Source organism: Eptatretus burgeri, chromosome 4 (assembly GCF_056783735.1).
Source record: "Eptatretus burgeri isolate ZD-2024b chromosome 4, Ebu_testis_v1, whole genome shotgun sequence".
Lineage (NCBI taxonomy): Eukaryota > Metazoa > Chordata > Myxini > Myxiniformes > Myxinidae > Eptatretus > Eptatretus burgeri.
This window is the reverse complement of record NC_140964.1, coordinates 7,537,123-7,547,705: the sequence shown is the minus strand read 5'-3', so window position 1 is coordinate 7,547,705 and position 10,583 is coordinate 7,537,123.

The following is a 10,583-nucleotide window of genomic DNA, read 5'->3' as shown; positions in this document are numbered from 1 at the left end:
ACAAACTCTGTTGTGTCATCATCTGTACAGCTGCTCTGACATGAGTTTTTTTTGTGTGTGTTCGGCCACCCCTCACCTTTGTCTTTTTTTTTTTCATTCCTTCTCTCTCTCTCTCTCTCACACCCCCTCCTCACACCCCTCCCTCCCACAGGATAGCAACATTTGGTGAGGCATAGCTTCCCCACCTTCTTCGCTCTTCCACACCTCCCCTCCCTCCTCTCTCATAAACCCCCCACCCCCTTAATGCCCACGTCAGCGAAGCGACGAGTTTTATTTGCTCGTAATGAATAATAATGGTCCCAGTAATGATCCATGAGGTACTCTACTACTTACATCCTCCTAACAAGAAATCCTCGCACTCACAGCCACTCTATTTCCCATCACAAATTCAGTATGCAATCCAGTTAGATGCCTGATCAGCCAGTTAGCCAGTTCACAAGCTCTCACCTAGACGAACAACCTCCTTTGTGGTTCCTTACCAAATGCCTTCTTTAAGTCAAGATATATTATGTCCAGTGCCATTCCCTCATCCACCCAATCAGAAACTGCTTCATCGAAAGATTTGTTAAACAGGAACTACCTGTAATTAGTTTGTATTCATTCAAATGGTTCCTCATCTGGTCACTCATGTCTCCAACACCTTCCACACAACTGGTCAAACTAACTGGTCTACAGTTCCCCAATTCTTCTCTGGATCCTTTCTTAAATAATGGTGTTACATTTGCTACTCTCCAATCCTCCAATACCTGTCCTGACTCCAATGAGCTGCAAAATGATATCCGTGCTTACCGACTCAGCCACCTGTCTGAATACTCTTGGGTGCATAATCTACTCATAGATTTCTGAACTGTTCCTTTGCTTCCTCCACTACTACCTGGATCTTCTGTGAAAGCCCTTCTGCAGTGGGTAACCTTCCTCGGAGATTGGTGGCAGGATTTTCACTCCAGGCACCGTAAAACCCTTCATTCCGCAAAACACACCAAAAACACAAAGAAAACCCACTCCTTGGGAGTACCTCCTGTGCAGCTTCCCTTCGCAAGGCAGCTCACCGGATGACGGGATTGAGGCAAAGCCTTCAGGATTCGCACTCTGATGATGAGAAAAAACATGGGGTAACCTTCCTGGGTTGGATTGTGGTAGTGTGTGTCAGGGTAGTGCTGAAGTGTCGTCCACCAGATGGTGTCTCCTTGGGTTAACCTAAGGCGGACCCTTTGAGTGGGTGCTTGGAATGTTCCATCCATAAGAGAGGATGATCACCCATCTTTGCTATCATCTGAGCTCCAGTGATTGAACATCGGGATTGCAGCACTCTCTGAAGTCCGGAGACCGGATAGTGGTGAGATAATGGTGATGGCGGGTGGTTGTGCAGACTACTGGTCTGGTTGCCCTGATGGTGAACATGCCAAAGGAGTTAGTGCAGCTATGTCCAATAAACTGATTCTCATGATAATTGAGGTAACACCGGCCAATGAGTGCGTTATGAGATTTAGGATTCATCACTCCTTGGGTGTTGGTTCTTTGATGTTGATGTTGTAGCATCTTTGATGTTGCAGCTTAAATCCAGGAGAATGGTACATCCCAGCCAAGGCTGGATGGTGACAAGCTCAAGGATAAGAAGGTAGCTGAGGAGTTTGCGAACAGGCTGAGTGGGAATTTGGGGGTGGGGGGTCTGCGTGTTGTGAGGAATCCTGAAGAGATGTAGAGTGCCTTCAAGACTACCATCCTTGATGTTGCTGGTGGATGTCTTGGAAACCACCATCAGGCAAAGAAGAATTTTGCCTCACAAGGGACATTGAAAACCATTGACCAGTCACAGGGTCAGGCTTAATGGCAGAGCTGAGCTGTTCAGGGAGCTGAGGTATAAACCTGAACATGCGCCGAGTGTAGACAAGGAGGCCTATGTGCAAGGATTCTGTGAAGGGGTAGAGCATCACCTGTGGACAAGTGATTCTCGTCCTGCTTGCAGAGGAATTCATGCATTGCGTTCCTCCAAGCCCATCCCTCGGTGTACTGTAGTTGGAGCAGAGGGTGGTGGGCTCTTGAGAGAGGAATCCGAAGGGAAGGCCCGCTGGGCCAGTTACTTTGCGTGGTTGTGCCAGGTTGACCCACCGGCTTTTGAATTGGAGGTCAGGGATATAACTATCCCCATTGCCGACACTCCAATCAACTGTGAACCGCCTTTGTTTGTGGAAACACAGGCTGCGGTAAACCAGTTGAAAGGGGGTAAAGCTCCTGGGATCTGTGTCATCCTTGCTGAACTTCTCGAAGCTGATGGAAATGCTGCACTCATATCATTGCATGCAGTTCTGTGCTGTTTGGAGCACAGGCCTTGTTGTCCCTCTCTGGAAAGGGAAGGGTGATAGCCAGGACTGCAACAAATACAGAGCGGTGAAGCTGCTCTCAGTGCCGGGCAAGGTCTTCGCTCGAATAATTCTTGATTGGGTTTGCCACCACCTGCTTGAGCACCAGCATCCGGAGTCGTCAGGCTTTACACCAAAGAGGTCAATGATTGACCATGTCCTTGCTCTCTGGGTCCTCACCAAACGCAGACAAGAGTTTCGGCAGCGGCGACTCGCAACTTATGTTGATCTTCGCAAAGCATTTGCTTCAGTGAATTGGGATGTCCTCTGGAGGATTCCTAGTCTTCGTGAGGTGCCACCAAAGCCGAGCGATCTGATTTCTGAATGATACTCTGGCACTGAGAGTGCTGTGAGGTGTGGTGGTTACATCTCCGACCTATTTCCAGTTGTTTCTGGGATTCGTCAGGGATGTGCGCTGGCCCCCACACTCTTCTACATTTGCATGGACGGGATTTTTGGGAAGATGTCTGAGAGATTAAGTTGCGGTGCATCACTGGGGAATGTCAAGTTCTCTGACCTTGATTTCACAGATGATGCAGTCGTCCTTGCAGAGACACTGGATATCCTTGCAGGGCCCCTCGAGGTGCTGAATGAGGAATCAGCTGCTGGGATTGCTTGTTTCCTGGTTCAAAACTAAGTTCCAGGCTTTCATTGACATCTTGTCGGTGCCCGTTTGTGGTGAGGGTGTTGAGGTCACAGAGAGATTCACTGACCTTGGCAGTGATATTCATGTCTCCACATGTTGTGAGCCAAAGGTCAATCGATGGCTGGTTGAGGTCTGGAAGTCATGGATTCACTGGATCATGGGGCGTGGTGCTGTCTGTACCTATGCAGGAGACTAAACGTCCAAGTCCTTAAGTCCATGGTGCTTTCAGTCTTGCTCTACGGATGTGAGACTTGGACTCTGACCAAGAATCTGAGAGGAAGACTTCCCTCTTCGGTACCAGGTCTCTTCAGAGAATCCTTGGCTATCGCTCGTCAGAATTTGTGTCCAATGAGCATTTGCTGAGAGAGACTCAAATGAGATTTGTTACCTGTATAGTCCATGAGCATAAGCTGTGGCTGCATGGACATGTGGCTCGTTTTCCTGACGCTGACCCGGCTCATCAGATTCTCTCAGCGAGGGAGCCTCATCAGCGGAGAAGGCCAAAGGGACGACCACGTGCCACGTAGTTGCAGTAGGTTGATCGGCATTTCAAGGAGATGGGGATGGGTCAGGTATCTGCTTCGGGGGTGGTGAGACGGAGGCTCCTGGAGTAGCAATGGAAAGTGGACACAGCAACGCGCTGTTCCAGCGAATGCTACCATACCTATCCTGACTCCCACCTGTATCTTCTGTGAAAGCCCTTCCGATGGCGAAGTGATCAGCTCATAGAATATATATCCACATTGACGGCCTCGTAAGAGAGCTGGCGGGCTGAATGGATGAGGACGTAACAGACAAAAACAGGATGCAAAACACGCATACGTGGAGAAGGAAACTCCAAAGAGGAAAAACTGGAAAATTATGAGGGATTTGGGTGAGGTTAATGAGGGAAGAAAGATCATGGTTTTAGATTGCGGACAAGATAGAGACCACCGACCTGTGCCATGGTGAAGTGATAGGCCCATAGACTCAGCTTCATCGTGGGAGATTGCAATGATCTTGAAGACCTTGGTTTCCCTGGCACCAAGCTGAGAAAAATGTGAGGCAGGGGAGCCAGCGAGGAGCAGAGAGCAATACTCCATCAAGCTGCTGATGAAGGCCTGGTCGGTGGACAGGAGTTCATGTGTGCCAAGTAAGGCGTTTGTACAATGTGAGGATGCACAGTCGACAACTGGCTCTGGAGGTCAACGTTAAAATGTGGTTTTCCCAAGAAAGATAATGGCTGATAGTGAGATGCAGGAGTTTGAGTGACTGAACTTCCTCAAGAGGATTGTTGAGAAAGTCGAAAGAAGGGTTTCCCAGACGGTTCTTTCGGAGAGACAGTGAGAGTGTGAGATTCATCAGAATTGAAAAATACATGACAAGTGTTTGACCAGCTTGTGATTTTTCAAGGTCTGAAGAGAGGGATGAGGCTGCAGCTTGTCTGAAGAATGAGGGATGTCATGGCACAGGGTGGAGTTATCAGGAAATAGATAAAGTTTTTTGTTTTTTTTCCAGAGTCAGAGATATCATTGATGAAGATCATGAATAGGACTGTGCCCAAAACGCTGCCTTGGGGCACCGCAGCCTTGACAGGGAGAGGAGATTCAGGGATTCTGTTGAGTACCACACGTTGGTGATGACAGTAGTGGGAGTTAGCAGCCCAAGGGTGGAGTTGGCCTTGGATGCTATAGTCAGATAGTTTGGAAAACAAGGCAGGATGCCAGATTGTATCAAATGTACAAGATATGTCCAGCGAGATGGCCCTGAACTCATGTCTGATATTGAGGACCTACATCCATTGTTGGGTGAGTAGAAGCAACATGTCCAAGGTGGAGTGACCTGGTCTGAAACCAAATTGGTGATCTGAGATTAGGTTGTTGGAGAAAAGGAAGGATTTCATATCAACTGCAATGATTGATTCCATGACCTTGCTGATGATTGGAAGTTCGCTGATAGGTCTGAAGTTAAGGGGATCAGTTTTTGCACCACTTTACCTCCGCCACTGAAGGTGAAGGAGGTTATGTTTTCAGCCCTTTCTGTCGGTCTGTTTGTTTGTTTGTGTGCAGGATATCTTAAAAAAGTTGTGGACGGATCCAGATGAAATTTTGTAGACAAGTTGCGTGTGTGTATGACAAGGACGAACTGATTAGATTTTGGTGAAGGTCCGGATCCAACCACTAGAATATTTTAAGTGATTCACTACCATTGAGAGATGGGGCCCAAAAACAATATGTAGCACGATATCTCAAAAATGTATAAGGCCCGATATGTTCTCGTGGATGAGGCATTGCGTGGTGGAGGTATGCGCTCTACCGAGTGCCCTTATAGTTATGTAATGCAGTGATGTTGGTGAATTCCAAGCAGATCGAAGATGATCGAGCACAAATTATAGGATGAAAAAGGCAGACAGAGGATGTGCAAGACCAGCAGAGCAGGTGTTTAGGACACATGAACTGATGTCATTCGATCCAGCAACAGAGTCACAGTCAGGGGTTGAAAGAACCTTCTCAAGTGCAAAAGACAGATAGTCCAGGAGCAGTTGGGTGTGGACAGGCAAGGGTGTGTACCAAGAGTGAGGGGTTAGGGAAATAGAGATTTGAAAGCAAACACAGACTTGAGGAATTCGGCCTTGTCATGAGCGGAGTCAGCTGTGGTGCCATTTGAAGAGAGGGAAGGGATGGAAGGGGAGCATACTCTGGAAGCAGACTTAACAAGGTGCATCCATGTTTTAGAGGAAGGAAACAAGTTTGATAGTTCATTTTTGAGCTTTGACAGATGTTGTTCTCTAGGTCTCCTGAGAGTGGAGACACATTTGTTGCGGACTTTTTGGAATGCACTGAGATTGCCTTCGGTTGGAGCTGTCTTCTTGGAAGAGAAGACAAGTTGTTTCAGAGCAACTGCCTCACCACAGGAGTCTGGGTATCATGGCTGGTGGTGATAATTGAAGATGAGGTGGGATGAATCATTTGAGAGAGCAGGGTTCTGTGTTAGAATTCCCAGGCAGAGTTAACATTAGGGGCAGTAGATTTGGGAGATCAGTCCTGAAGAGAGATGGCTGCTTGCAGTCCCTTCCAATCTGCTTGAGTGAACTGCTACACTCGGCAGCGATGAGGCAGCTCTCTCACAATAGCCAGAGAGATGTTGAGTTTCACAAGCATATGATCAGACTAACCAATTGGAGCAGAGGAAGAGCAGGAGACATTTTCGGGATAGTTCGTCATCACCAAGTCCAGAAGGGAGGATTTGCCATTTGGAGAAATCCGGGTTGGAAAGTTCACAGATTGAGTCAGTCCCATGGAGTCATAGAAGTCCTTTGCTAAAGTGCCATGGCTGGCGAGAGAGGTACCAACACCCAGCCAATTTGCATGGTGACAATTGAAATTTCCACATGTGAGGAAGAGAGAGTTGGAATGAGTGATTAAACATTTGTCCATATTGTCTGTGTGTGAAAGTGAGAGAGTGATAGATGGAGATAGTATATTGTTGCGAATCTGGAAACCATGAGCACACAGACACGCAAGTTCCTATAGATCAGTTATATCGGTAAGTATGTGTTTTTAGATAGCTCCCGTCCCTTGTCTAATGGGTAAATAAATGTTTATGCGCTGTGAAGTTATTTTCAGAGTCAGGTTTTCTTTTCGTTTATTTCTACACCCCCATCAACGCCAGCAACACCTTCACCTCGCTCTGCCTGACGCCATTATCCCCATGCGTTCGACCACGTACGTGGGTGGAGTTCAAGGAGGAGCATCGCGGTGGCTCTCGACCAATCGGGATGCATCGAGTGACGTGACCGTCGCTCGGCCAATCGGACTTTCCCAACTGTGTGAGGGGCGGTCCATGTGATGTCACCACACCACCTGGCCAATCGAAGGGCTTGCCGCCCATTTTGGCCAGTAAGAGCAACGGCGAGCAATTATGCATGCCAAAACTGGCCAGTGACAGAGGGACGAGGGATTCTGCGCACAAAGCTGTCCGGTGTAGAGAAGCGGGGAGGGCGAAGACACCCCCCCCCCCCCCGCGGGGGACGAGGGAATAAGAGCGCAGACGGCTGGTCTGAGGAGGGAGATTTTCCACAGTCCTCATCGTCATCAGTCCTGTTAGTCAGTAGTCCCCATCGTCAGTGGTCGTTGGTCAGTCTTGGTCAGTAGTCATTGATCAGTCGTGAGTGGTCGCCGCCCTGGTTGTCGTCCTCCTCGTCCTCGTCCTCCGCCTCCGCCTGATCGCGAGCTTGGCGATCACCTCAGCTGGGTTCGGCTGCGCTGGTCCGTCCTTCAGTGACTGAAGCTCCGGGAAGGAGTGGATGCCCAGCCGCGCGCTCGCAGCCAGGTAGCCAGCCAGCTACCCTGATCTTCAGCCCGACTGTCCTCCGGGCTGGAGGTCCAATTAAAGACCATTTGGTCCGATTCTTTGTGTGTGCGTGTGTGTGTCCTGTGGGCCCCGTCTTTAAGTAGTAAATTGTTTAAGTGCTTGTGCTGTATAAAATTGCAACTCTTAATATTCGGTTTCACTCTGCAATTACGTGCTTCCTTCATTCCCCAAATATTGCATTATAAATAAACTCCCATTTGTTCAATGTTTCAGCTCGTTCGCATCTATTCTTTCATTGACTGAGCGTGTCGCGTGCTGGGGAATTAGCAGGCCACGACCGTGGCCGTTGTAACGGGACAATCGGACCGACGGAACTCGGCGATCAAACCGCTCGGGTCGCACACGGAACGAGCACGCTAGGCAGCTCGTTCCGTACGGGTGCCGTCGAGGGTGTGAAGACTCGGTAGATCGCCACGTGGTCTCCAGGTATTTTGAAGATTTGGCAAATAACCCTGTACCACGTGGTGGAAATATTGACCCTTCACGGTCCAAAAAGGGACTAGTACTTGTCAGGAGTTTTCCGAAGAAGTACGATCTGAATTCCGGGCGATCGGTCGAGCCGACGCTGCAGCTCCATCTCGCGGTCGTGCTCGCGGCCGACGCCCGGCCCTGCAATAATATCACTGTTAGCAGGAGGGTACAACACACAGACAAACAAGAGGTGGGAGCGGAGGGGAAGTCACAGCCAGAGGTACTCCTGGGGATTGGGAGGCATAAGGTCAGTACAAGTGGAGTGAGAAATTGAGTTATTCATGCAAAGGGCAACTCCACCGCTTGGGCGTGATTCAGCCCTATCAAATGAACACTAAGGAGTTGGGGATGTCCTGTAGAAGGATTTTGTTAAATAGATGATGTCAAGTTTATCAGCAGCGGCCTGGATCGAGAGATTTGTTATTTGTTACGTGAGAGTGGAGACCGAGGATGTTTGAGGTCCACACAGTTACAGATAGAGGGAAGGAAGCAATGGGATGATGCAGGATGGGAGTGGGGTGGGGGGGGGCGAGGCTTTGCAGCGACAAGGTGAGGCTTTGGGGTTGGTGGGGTATGGGGGAATGTTTAAGTGTGTGGGGTGTAAGGAATTTTTGAGCGTGCGTGGTGTGGGGGAAGGTTTGTGCGGGAATGGTTTTGGTGTGTTGGGTGCGGGAAGGGGTTTGAGTGCGAGAGGTGTGGGGAAATGTTTTGAGTGTGTTGGGTACATGGGAAGGTTTGTGTGTGTGAGTTGCAGGGGAAAGTTTGCCTGTGTGGGGTGTGGAGAAAGGTTTTAGTGGGTGAGGTGAGGGAGAAGCATTGAGATGGTGGGGTGAGGAGGGAGACAGGAAGAGGGAAAATGATGCTTTGAGGGGGTGGTTGCTTTCCCGGATTCCATATTAGCAATTTTGACAGACGGAGAGAAAAATCATGGGATGGGGGGGTTAGAATGAATACAAGTGAACAGAATGAAATAATGACATTGAACTAAACGACAACCTGAAATGGAATTCATCAAAAATCATTAAAATTCTTCTTTCGCAATATCTCAGGTACGTGGAGAGGCTCGTACATCGTATTACGTGCATAATTAGGGACATTAGTAGATATTAATGTTCCTTTGTGTTGAATTACAAGAACATGAGGACAATGGAAAAACAAAGTGCAAATGTTTCAAGTGAGCCACAAATGTGTGTCTCATGTTATAGAACAATTTCAAGCACAACGGAAATCAAAACTTAAACTTTATGTTCATGGTCCCTGTGCTGGCAACAGGTGCACTGCAGCTCCAGGTGAAGGCTCCAGGTCCATGATACCTTTACAAGAAATTCACATGGGTTGTGGAAACAAATGAGGTCCTCTGGAATGACTTTGTATGACCACATATGGATATGAGAACAAAGGTAGAATGATCAACTCCCTCGACTGCCATCTCTCAACCTCCTTCCACTTCTCCCCCACTCCCTCCCTTGTTCATCCTTTCCCGCATCCTCTTCTTTTCTTCATTGTATTTTCTCACAATTTACCACCATCTCAATCTCCATCTCCTCTCCCACCATGCCCCTTGCCAGGCATCGACAGCAATAATAACGGATACACGAAAACCGTCATAAGGACGATGCCATCACTGCTTTTTATTTATTTATTTTTATTGTATACTTTGTCGAGGCTCGTGTGAGAGCTAACGCACAGCAAGGGGGGCGTGAAACAATAGGGGCGGGAGTGGGAAGGACAAAACAATGGGGACAGACATAAGGAGATCTGTGAAAAGGAGAGGGATGGGGCGAAGAGAAGATGGACATTACAGGGATTTTCAGGAAGGAAAGCATGGAATTTGAAGGAGGTTGGTATGGGGTGGATTAACGGGGGTAGAAAAGATTGAGGATTTGGATGGGGGATAACAAGAGGTGGTGGTGAACAGCTGTTTTTAAGGCCTGGAGGGAAGAATGCGATTGAACAGAGTGTGGGAGTTTATTCCAAAGGCGGGAAAAAAAGAGGAATGAAAGAGTGAAGGTGAGCAGTGATTCGTGATTTTGGTAGTTTTACCAGAAGGGGGTTGTTGGCGGACCTTGAGCGCCCTGCGGAAATGTGGTGGGGACAAATCGCATTGGGAGCAGGGGTGGGGGGGAGGGGGGCAAGATTGGAGAGGAGACGGTAGAATACAGAAAGACCACCGACCTGCCTGCGGTGACTGAGTGAGAGGCCCAAAGACTCAGCCTCATCGTAGGAGATGCCAATGATCCGAAATGCCTTGGTTTCAACTGCGTGAAGCCGAAAAAGGTGGGAGGCAGGAGCACCAGCCCAGAGGGGAGAGCAGTACTCCATCAGGCTGCGGACGAAAGCTTTGTAAGTGGACAGGAGCTCAGGTGGGCCGAGTAAGGACTTTGCACGGTGGAGGATTCCCAGTCGGCGACTAGCTTTGGAGGCGAGGTTTGAAATGTGGCTTTCCCAAGAAAGATCATGGAAGATAGTGAGACCCAGAAGCTTGAAAGAAAGGACTTCTTCCAGCAGATTGTTGAAAAAGTGGATGGGGGGGGGTTGCCAAGCGGTCCTTTCGGAAAGACAAAGTGAAAGTGTGAGATTTGTCCTTATTGAAAGACATGTTCCACGTGTTGACCAGTTTGTGATTTTATCCAGATCTGCAGAGAGCGATGAAGCTGCTGCTTGTCGGTCTGAGGGATGACAGATGGTACGGCAGAGGGTGGAGTCATCAGCAAAGAGATGAAGAGGATTTTCCAGAGAGGCATTGATGAAAA